This window comes from Triticum urartu, chromosome 5A (genome assembly GCF_056163025.1).
Source record: "Triticum urartu cultivar PI428250 chromosome 5A, HENAU_Tu73, whole genome shotgun sequence".
Taxonomy (NCBI): Eukaryota; Viridiplantae; Streptophyta; class Magnoliopsida; order Poales; family Poaceae; genus Triticum; species Triticum urartu.
The window spans coordinates 141,967,731-141,979,653 of NC_141877.1; positions in this window are offsets into that span (position 1 = coordinate 141,967,731).

Genomic DNA, 11,923 nt, shown 5'->3' on the forward strand with positions numbered 1-11,923 from the left:
GTTTAGTTCTGATGCTTGCGAGTACTTTGGATGAGTAATCACAGTTGCTTTGCTACCCCTTTTCCCCCTTCTTTCTTCTTTCCGGTTGTTGCAACCAGTTGGTGGATCCCTGGAGCCAGATGCCACCGCCGACGGATACTACTACATGGAGTTCACCGAAGACCAGGAGTAGTTAGGAGGTCCCAGGCAGGAGGCCTTGCCTCTTTGATCGTTGATGTTTGTGCTAGCCTTCTTAAGGCAAAGCTTGTTTAACTTATGTCTGTACTCAGATATTGTTGCTTCTGCTGACGCTTGTGTATCGAGCTATGTATCCGAGCCCTCGAGGCCCCTGGCTTGTAATATAAAGCTTGTATTATTTCAATTTATGTCTAGAGTTCTGTTGTGATATCTTCCCGTGAGTCCCTGATCTTGATCGTACACATTTGTGTGTATGATTAGTGTACGGTCGAATCGGCGGTGTCACAGTTTAGCATCTTTCTTTTCCATAAGATATTTAATAGCAGCATGATCAGTGTGAACAGTTACTTTAGAAGCAACAATATAAGGTCTGAACTTATCACAAGCAAATACAACTGCTAAAAATTCTTTTTCAGTAGTAGCATAGTTTCTATAGGCACGGTCAAGAGTTTTACTAGCATATTGGATAACATTTAATTTCTTATCAACTCTTTGTCCTAGAACAGCACCTACATCATAACCACTAGCATCACACATAATTTCAATGGGTAAATTCCAATCAGGTGGCTGAACAATGGGTGCAGAAATCAAGGCTTTCTTAAGTATTTCAAATGCTTCTACACAATCATCATCAAAGACAAAAGGAACGTCTTTTTGTAAGAGATTAGTCAGAGGCCTAGAAATTTTCGAGAAGTCTTTAATGAACCTCCTATAAAAACCGGCATGACCAAGGAAACTTTGTATACCTTTGATGTCCTTAGGACACGGCATCTTTTCAATAGAATCAACTTTAGCTTTATCAACTTCAATACCTCTTTCAGAAACTTTATGCCCCAAGAGAATACCTTCATTAACCATAAAGTGGCACTTCTCCTAATTCAAGACAAGATTAGTTTCTTCACATCTCTGCAAAACTCGATCAAGTTTGCTTAAGCAATCATCAAAAGAAGTTCCATACACGGAGAAATCATCCATGAAAACCTCAACAATCTTTTCACAAAAGTCAGAAAATATAGCAGTCATACATCTTTGAAAGGTAGCAGGTGCATTACATAAACCAAAAGGCATACGTCTAGAAGCAAAGGTATCGAAAGGGCAAGTAAAAGTGATCTTTTCCTGATCCTCTTTCGACATAGATATTTGAGAGAAACCAGAATAACCATCTAGAAAGCATAAATGTGTATGTTTAGATAACCTTTCTAGCATTTGATCAATAAAAGGTAAAGGGTAATGATCCTTTCTAGTGGCTTTATTTAATTTGCGGAAATCAATTACCATTCTATAACCTGTAACAGTTCTTTGTGGGATCAATTCATCTTTATCATTAGAAACAACGGTAATACCTCCCTTCTTAGGGACACAATGGACATGACTTACCCACTGACTATCAGCAATAGGATAAATTATACCTGCCTCCAGAAGCTTTAGTATTTCATTTCTTACCACTTCTTTCATCTTAGGATTTAACCGTCGTTGGTGATCAACAACCAGTTTAGCATCTTTCTCCAATTATATTTTGTGTTGGCATAGAGTGGGACTAATGCCCTTAAGATGAAAGAACATGCGGTGACCCCATGTTTGGTTTTGGTAATTGATGACAAACTCTATGGACTAATGGTTGCCTTGAGTTATATTTGAAGGTGTTGTTCATAGGCTTTTCTTGGAGTACATGTGTTGGTTTAAAGGAGAGTTTGTGTCGACCAAGGTGTTATTCAAGGAATTATCCAAAGATTGGTCATGTGAGTGTTGAGCTTATTGCAAGCATGTCTTGAAGAAGAAGATTATGTAATCATTCATATCTACCTTCAAGACAACATCCAAATGAAGAGAATTGGAAAGATTCAAGGTTCATCAATATTAAGTCAAGAATGAATCAAGTTGATCAACACACAAAGCGTGCAAGATGTACTGAGGGATCAAGTGATCCCATGGTATGGTAAGCATTGTCCATTATGCTTTGTTTGCTAACCCATGGTTTTCGTGAGAGTTCTTTGTGGGGTTAGGCTACGATGTGCAAGTTCAAGTGGAGCATCATGAAGACATCAAATGCTTGAAGCTTTCCGTCCATTGTGGTAACAATGGATTTATGAATATGTGTCGAAGAGTGGCTCACCCATAGTGGAGTATGGGGGAGCAATCAACTATTCTTCATCGAGCCAACACAATCAAGAAAGGTGGTCCAACTTGAGGAAGTCAAGATCATCATCATCTAGCTTAAGTGGACTATGTGCAAGACAAAGGTTTGCCCTTGATAGGTTTTCTATTTTACCGGTCTCATAGTGGTAGTTGGGAGGCCGGGCTATAGGATTGATTGTCGTACTATCAAGGGGGGCTCTCGATGAGTAGCTTGATCGTATTGTTCATAGAGAGCTCAAACCATTGCATCCTTGCATCATCTTTCTTGGTTCTTGTTTGGTTCCCTTTGCGAGTTTTGGAGCTTATGGTCATCTTGATGACAAGCTCGAGTTCATCAAAAACGGAGTTCACTTGCATCTTCTATTATGTTTTCGATATTGGAGGTTATGCCCGTTCTTCTATATTGAAGGTTTCCTCCTCCATTTGTTAGGCATACCTCCCCTGCCTCTTCTTACTATAACCAGTCGCTGTTTTGATGCTACTCGTCGCCTTCTATCCAACAAGCTTGAGTTTGCTCAATTCAGAGCTCGTTTGCAGAAGTTATGGCAGTTCTGGTTTTCCTTGGAGTATTCTTGTTTTCATGGAAGTGGCATCTGTTTGGTGCCAGCAGTAGTACCGCGGGACCAGAGCGGCAGTACCGCGTTTCGCCACAAGCGGTAGTACCGTTGTCTCACAACGGTAGTACCGCCCATGGCCATAAGCGGTGGTATGGCTCTGGTTCTGCGCTGGTACTGCCTCGACTCGAGACGTGGTTTTCTCGTGTCGGGTTCAGCGGTAGTAGTAGCGGTGGTAGGAGCGGTAGTGCCGCTCGTGTATGGTAGTACCGCGGCTACCACCACCCCTAGTGCCTCTCAATGGCCCTCCTCTATGTGCGCGGTCCCATTGGTAGTACCATTGGGCCAAGCGGCAGTACCGCCGCTACCAACGGTAGTATCGCTGGCCCCAGCGGTAGTGCCGCTCATACGGCTCTACCTTGCCCTTTGTTTTGCTCCACTCTTTGTGTTCTACCGCCTGGGCAGTAGCACTGCTCCCCTGAGCATTAGTACTGCTCGTGCGCGGACTGAGCACTTAATGGTTGGATTCGGGAGCTCCTATAAAAGGGGGTCTTCTTCCCCATTGAACCTTATCTCTTGAGCTTGTGTTCTCCATTGTTGACCTTCTTCGAGCTTTCTAACTCTCAGTCCCTCCATGGATTCTTGCTAGTTTTGGGGGGAAAGGAGAGAGGAGATCTAGATCCACATTTCCACCAATCACTTTCTCCTCTATGTGAGGGGAACCCCTTGGATCTAGATCTTGGAGTTCTTGGTGTTCTCCTTCTTGTTCTTCCTCTCATTTTCCTCCCTAGCATTAGTTGCTTTGTTGGGATTTGGGGGATAAGGACTTGGGCACTCCGTGTGCCCTTTCCATTGCATTTGGTGCATCGGTTTGAGTTCTCCATGGTGATAGGTGGAAGTTACAAGTTGAGAAGCTTATTACTCTTGGGTGCTTGGTACCCTTGAGCTTGTTCCTCTTGAGTGCTTGGGCGTCCTAGACGGTTGGTGGTGTTCGGAGCTCAATCATTGTGGTGTAAAGCTCCAGGCAAGCGTCGGGATCTCCAATTAGGTTGTGGAGATCGCCCCGAGCAATTTGACGGGTACCGGTGACCGCCCCCAAGGGTTGCCAAAGTGTACGGGTTCGATGACCGCCCCAAGGGTTGCCATTTGTACGGGTTCGGTGACTGCCCTCAAGGGTCCCTTAGTGGAATCACAGCATCTTGCATTGTGCGAGGGCGTGAGGAGATTACGGTGGCCCTAGTGGCTTCTTGGGGAGCATTGTGCCTCCACACCGCTCCAAACGGAGATTAGCATCCGCAAGGGTGTGAACTTCGGGATACATCGTCGTCTCCGCGTGCCTCGGTTATCTCTTACCCGAGCCCTTTACTTATGCACTTTACTTTGTGATAGCCATTTTGTTCTTGGTCATATATCTTGCTATCTCATAGTTGCTTATCTTGCTTAGCATAAGTTGTTGGTGCACATAGGTGAGCCTAGTTGTTTTAGGTTTTGTGCTTGACAAATTAACTGCTAGGTTTATTCCGCATTTGTTCAAGCCTAAACCGTAATTATTTTTAAACACCTATTCACCCCCCCTCTAGGCGACATCCACGATCTTTCAAAGAGTATATCCAATAGAGCACGGTGCTTCTTCAGAGTTTTCAATAATCTTTCTTCTTCCTGCTCTGAAAGGTTAGCACTAATAATAACAGGATATATCTTCTTTTCATCAAGATAAGCATATTTAAGAGTATCAGGTAATGGTTTAAGCTCAGGTGGAGGAGGATCCCCTAGAATTTCAACAAGCAAGTTGTGTTTCAAAATAGTTCCCGTTTAAAGAATACTTCATCTATTTCCCTTCTTTCATTCATAAACATATCATTTTCATGGTCTAGCAAATATTGTTCTAAAGGATCATTAGGAGGCACGGCAATAGAAGCAAGACCAATAATTTCATCTTTACTAGGAAATTCCTTATCATGGGGTTGTCTACGAAATTTAGCAAAATTAAAATCATGATACATATCCCCTAAACCAACAATAACAATATCCTTTTTGAAATCTACCTTAGCATTAACAGTATTCAAGAAGGGTCTACCAAATATAATGGGACAAAAGTCATCTTGTGGGGAAGCAAGAACAAGAAAATCAGTAGGATATTTAATTTTCCCACACAAGACTTCAACATCTCTAACAATCTCAACCGGTGAAAAAGTATCTCTTTTGGGAAGCTTAATAGTAACATCAATATCTTCTATCTCAGCAGGTGCAATATCATGCATAATTTCTTTATATAAAGTGTAAGGTATTGCACTAACACTAGAACCCATATCACATAATCCATGATAACAATGATCTCCTATTTTAACAGAAACAACATGCATGCCAACAACAGGTCTATGTTTATCTTTAGTATCGGGTTTAGCAATTCTAGCAGCTTCATCACAGAAGTAAATAACATGCCCATCAATATTATCAACCAAGAGATATTTAACCATAGCAATACTAGGTTCAACTTTAATTTGCTCATAGGGTTTGGGTGTTCTAATATTACTTTTGTTGACCACAGTTGAAGCTTTAGCATGATCCTTTATTCTAACAGGGAAAGGTGGTTTCTCAATATAAGCGGTAGGAACAATAGGATCAACATTATAAGTGATAGTATTTTCTTCAACTTCAATAGGTTCAACTACTTTTACTTCAATGGGAGGATGATATTTAAACCACTTATCCTTAGGGATATCAACATGAGTAGAAAATGATTCACAGAAAGAAGCTACTATCTTAGAGTCAAGTCCGTATTTAGTGCTAAATTCATGAAAAGCACCGGTATCCAACAAAGATTTAACACAATCAAACTTAGGTGTTATACCTGAATCCTTACCTTCGTCGAGTTCCCAATCTTCAGAGTTGCATTTAATTCTTTCCACTAAATCCCATCTGAATTCAATAGTCTTCATCATAGAAGAACCAGTACAAAAAGTATCGAGCATGGAGCGATTATTGAGAGAAAGCCGAGCATAAAAATTTTGAATAATAATTTCTCTTGAGAGCTCATTATTGGGGCATGAATATAACATTGACTTAAGCCTCCCCCAAGCTTGAGCCATGCTTTCTCCTTCGCGAGGCCAAAAATTATATATATAATTATGATCACGATGAACCAGATGCATAGGATAATACTTCTGATGAAATTCCAATTTCAATCGGTTGTAGTTCCATGATCCAATATCATAACATGGCCTAAACCATGTCAATGCATTTACCTTCAAAGATAAAGGGAAGACCTTCTTCTTGATAACATCCTCGGGCATACCTGCAAGCTTAAATAATCCAAAAACTTCATCCACATAGATTAGGTGCATATCGGGATGTAGTGTTCCATCTCCTATAAAGGATTAGCTAGCAGTTTCTCTATCATACCCGAAGGAATTTCAAAGAAAACATTTTCAGTAGGTTTATTAGGTTGAGGAGCAACTCTTTGCTCTACTGGTCGGGGTGAAGATACCCCGAACAAGCCCCTCAAATGATTGTTTTCCATAGTAACACGTAACAGTAAATTTCAGCACACTATATAATTTTTCCTTACCAAAGGCGCTTCACTCCCCGGCAACGGCGCCAGAAAAGAGTCTTGATGACCCACAAGTATAGGGGATCTATCGTAGTCCATTCTATAAGTAAGAGTGTCGAACCCGACGAGGACCAGAAGGAAATGACAGGCGGTTTTCAGTAAGGTATTCTCTACAAGCACTGAAATTATCGGTAACAGATAGTTTTGTGATAAGGTAATTTGTAACGGGTAACAAGTAATAAAAGTAAACAAGGTGCAGCAAGGTGGCCCAATCCTTTTTGTAGCAAAGGGAAAGCCTGGACAAACTCTTATATAAAGGAAAGCGCTCCCGAGGACACATGGGAATTATCGTCAAGCTAGTTTTCATCATGCTCATATGATTCGCGTTTGTTAATTTGATAATTTGATATGTGGGTGGACCGGTTCTTGGGTACTGCCCTTCCTTGGAAAAGCATCCCACTTATGATTAACCCCTCCCGCAAGCATCCGCAACTATGAAAGAAGTATTAAGGTAAACCTAACCATAGCATGGAACATATGGATCCAAATCAGCCCCTTACGAAGCAACGCATAAACTAGGGTTTAAGCTTCTATCACTCTAGCAACCCATCATCTACTTATTACTTCCCAATGCCTTCCCCTTGGCCCAAATAATGGTGAAGTGTCATGTAGTCGGCGTTCACATAACACCACTAGAGGAAAGACAACATACATCTCATCAAAATATCGAACGAATACCAAATTCTCATGACTACTTATAGCAAGACTTCTCCCATGTCCTCGGGAACAAACGTAACTACTCACAAATCATATTTATGTTCATAATCAGAGGGGTATTAATATGCATAAAGGATCAGAACATATAATCTTCCACCGAATAAACCAACTAGCATAAACTACAAGGAGTAATCAACACTACTAGCAACCCACAGGTACCAATCTGAGGTTTTGAGACAAAGATCGGATACAAGAGATGAACTAGGGTTTGAGAGGAGATGGTGCTGGTGAATATGTTGATGGAGCTTGACCCCCTCCCGATGAGAGGATCGATGGTGATGATGGTGACGATTTCCCCCTCCCGGAGGGATGTTTCCCCGGCAGAACAGCTCCGCCGGAGCCCTAGATTGGTTCCGCCAAGGATCCGCCTCGATACGGCGGCGCTTTGTCCCGAAAGCTTCCTTCTTATTTTTTTTCTAGGGAAAAAGACACCTTATATCAAAAGATGGGCATCGGGGGCCTGCTAGGTGGCCCACGAGGCAGGGAGCATGCCCCCACCCTCGTAGACGTTGCTGGCTCCCCTATGGTGCTTTCTTCGCCCAATATTTTTAATATATTCCAAAACTTACTTTCGTGGAGTTTCAGGACTTTTGGAGTTGTGCAGAATAGGTCTCTAATATTTGCTCCTTTTCCAGCCCAGAATTCCAGCTGCCGGCATTCTCCCTCTTTATGTAAACCTTGTAAAATAAGAGAGAAAAGGCATAAGTATTGTGACATAATGTGTAATAACAACCCATAATGCAATAAATATAGATATAAAAGCATGATGCAAAATGGACGTATCAGTCACCCTCTTCACGATGGCTCCTCCAACGCGTCTGAATCCGGACCGCAACGATGGGGATCAGGCAAACCCTCCACCTCCGCCACCTCCGCCTCCGGAGGCATGGCAAGTTGTGATGGCAGCCACCAATGCCAATACTCAGATGCTTTTTTATGTGGAGCATCCCACGTTCATCCCCATGTACACTCCGACTACTCTCCAAGCCCCAAGAGGACATATGACGAGACCTCGAACATACGCCATTGGACACAAGGTGCACTCGCTCCTCTCCGAACTTTCACTTTCTACATGTGAGACATGGCTACTACCTCCAACGTGTATGCTATGCATGATCGGGTACTTAGAGGAAAGCCATGGAGCCACCACATCCAACGGACGAGCTAGCGACGACGCCAAGTATAAGGACCAAGAGAAGAAGCTGCCAGAAATCTACAGCCACCGGACGTCCGACGCCTGGAGTCTTCACCAGCCAGCCCAAGTCCCAGCCAGCGAGACCTATAGCGGTCGGACGATCGACGCTGACCGGACGTCCGACATCCTCCAGCACCCGGACGACCGGCCCCGTCCGGAAATCCGACAATGGATTTCCCGAGCCAAAACGCCGGACATCTGACAAGTACCGGACGATCGGACCCCCGCGAGCCACCGGACGTCCGGTACCCGTCGGACGTCCCATGCCTGTCTGTGCATAGTGTATCGGGCCGAGCCCATGTATCCCTTCGCCCTCACTTACCCCTTCGTGGCCCTAGACTATATATACTCCTCCACCATTTGAGGGTTAGCATTGGTTTAGCTCATTTTAGAGATAGAGCATTGCTCATCCACATCGGATCTACTCCACGAAAGAGACCGTGGACCCTCTACGGAGAAGATCCACGTTGGATTCAAGACCTCCTCACAGAGAAGAACATCAAGACCTCCTCACGGAGAAGACCGGTTACCTCTTGTATCATCAGTTGTTGACTTTGGATCTTGTATCTTCCTTTGTGTTCATGGATCTAGTGCGTGTGTGATCATACTTGTTGGTTTGAGTGTTCTCTTGTGTTCCCCATGTGTTTTTCCCCTCGTTTCCCTCCTCGTGTTCTTCGTGTTCATCGTGGGATCCGCTCCTTTCGTGAAATATCGGCCTATAGGGTTCCTACCCTACATCATCTTGGTATCATCAGCCACGTTGATCACGATTTCGGAGCCTCCCTCTTTGCTTTCTAGCCTAATTTTATTGTGTTCTTCCCCAATTTCGAAAATCCCCACCAAAAATAGCCCCAATTTCTTTTGTGATTTGTTGGTTTGACGAAGTTTTGTTTGATTTGATCCATGGATTTTCTTGGTTTCAATTGGATCTAGCATTTCTCCAAGTTTCCCCACTTTCCATCCACGAAATCTCATCAATTTTGACCCCAAAATCTCCATTTTCCGCCCAAAATCGCGTTCCGGATCTAAAATCTCGCGTTGACCCTGACCCCCGGACGACCGACCCTTTACGGACGTCCGGAGCCCCTGGAACGATCGGACGTCCGACCTTTTCCGGACGATCGAAACCCCTAACCCGAGCCGAATTTATGGATTTCCGAGCCCGCCCGGACGTCCGGCCCCCGGACTTCCGACCTTGTCCGGACGTCCGTAACCTATAAAAACTGATTTCGCTCAAATTTTGTTTCGGCCATAACTAATTCATCCGAACTCCGATTTTGACGTTCTTTAGCTCGTTTTGAAGCTCTTGACATCCCCCTTCCCACAAAAATACCACCAACATCATTTGACTCCATCAAAATTTTGAAACTTTGGCATCTTTGCCTAGCGCTTCCGCCACATCATCCGCTACACCACCATCGACTTCCGCAACCTAACCAATATTGATCCCGATCGCATTGGTGGTTGCTTGAGGAGTGATTTGAGTCTACTAAGGTGTCTAGGCTACTTAGGGACGGTTGCTTCTTCATCAACCACCACCACCACTTCTGCATAGGCTTACCAACCATACACTTCTTCCACCCCAACTTAACCTGATTTTATTTCTGTTGTGAGTTGTGTCTCCTAAGGTGTTTCGGCTACTTAGGGACCGTGCTTCCAACTCCGACATCGTATATAGTCCACCACCTTACCCTCCACTTACGCATTGCTTCTCAAATCCCATAATTGCAATTCCGCAATCCCATTGAGTTTCCTCAACCACCACAACATTCCCTCTACCACCATTTGATGTTTGAGATTTTGAGTTCGCGGTTTTTCCGTTTCCTAAGGTGTTTCGGCTACTGAGGGATGAGTCTACATCGTGTTGGTATCTCCATCAAGATCGCCGCCACTCATGATCGACACGGACGGTAACCTCCATATCATCTTGGTATCGTGGTATCCTTCCATTGTATATTCCCTTGCCATTGCATTGATAACCCCTAGCCCATTTTGCGTCACTTGCCTATCGAGACTAGCCACTTGAGTATTTCTGGCAATGTTACTTGTGCACATTAGTGATCTACACCATACATTGCTTACATACCATATCATATTGGTATCATCATATCATCCCTTGTGCCTCAAATTTGTTCCCGCATATACACAATAGCTATCTTGGTTTGTGCATTGTGCAAAAGTGGCCATACATATCAAAAAAAAGAATACGCTTTTAAGAAAAAGAGAAAGAGCAAAGAAGCTTGTAAGCAATAGCCATAGCATCATACCACATTGCATATAAGATTGTCATATCCGATCATCTTGGATCATACCACCAAAACATCATATACATAGCATACTTGGGATAGAAGTCGTTGCATTTTTGTCTTATATGGGTTGTTCACAAGTGTCGTATCTGTCTATTGAGCAATCATGCTAGCGTCTCTCTAGAGTTGTGCAACAAGAGAATTTTCCGTGGATTCCACATTTTGAGCTCATTTCCTTGGTTGCACGACCCCATTTATCTATCCGTGTGTGTGTTTCTGTGTGCCACATACTGCTATTGGTCTACTTGTTTCACTTGCGAATTTGTGAATATTTTTCAACATTATTGACTCTTGCTAACATTTTGCATCAAATTTTTTGTGCCACTATCCTCACCGAGCTCCACCATAAGCCTTACTTGTGTAGGTGTGAGAAACCGACAAGAATTGGTAACAATTGTGCTATTTCCTTGTCCACATTGGAGTGATCATTGATCCACTTTCAACTTCGGTCAAGGTACATTTGGCATTCGTTCTTCTCTTTCTGCCACTCACATTTTTCTCTTGGAGTGATGGATAGGCAAGGCATTTCATCTCCGGTCTTCCACAACAATGACGGCGTGAACACCTACATCACCAAAGCGTCAATTTTCGATCTACAAGGACAAATGCATTGATAGCCATCATAGCCTTACTCCTTTGTGTTGTTTACCCATTCAGACTAGCCATTGAGTATTGCCGGCAACGATACTTGTGCACATTAGTGATCATACTTCCCATAGCATACATACATCATTGTTGCATATATTGGTATCATCTCTTGTGTAACAAAGTTGTCATCACATACACAATTGCTATCTTGGTTCGTGAAGCATTGCATGAGAAAAGAGCTCAAACAACAAAGATCCAAACAAGCTTTTAAGCAAAAAAGGAAAGATAAGCAAAGAGCTTTTAAGCAAGAACCATAGCGTCATACAACATTAAGATTGTCATACTAGATCATCTTGGATCATATCATAGAAACACATTGCATAGAGCATACTTGGGATAGAAGTCGTTGCGTTTTTGCTAAGTAGGTTGTGCACAAGTTCTTGTATCCGCCTATTGTGCAATCGTGCTAGCGTCTCTCTAGTGTTGTGCAACACGAGCATTTTTGTGGATCCCACATTTTGGCTCGTCCTTGGTTGCGCGGCCCCACTTATCGTTCTGCGTGTGTGTTTCTGTGTACCTTATATGCTTGGTCTACTTGTTACATTGCATCTTGCGAATCTTTTCCAACATTATTGAAGCT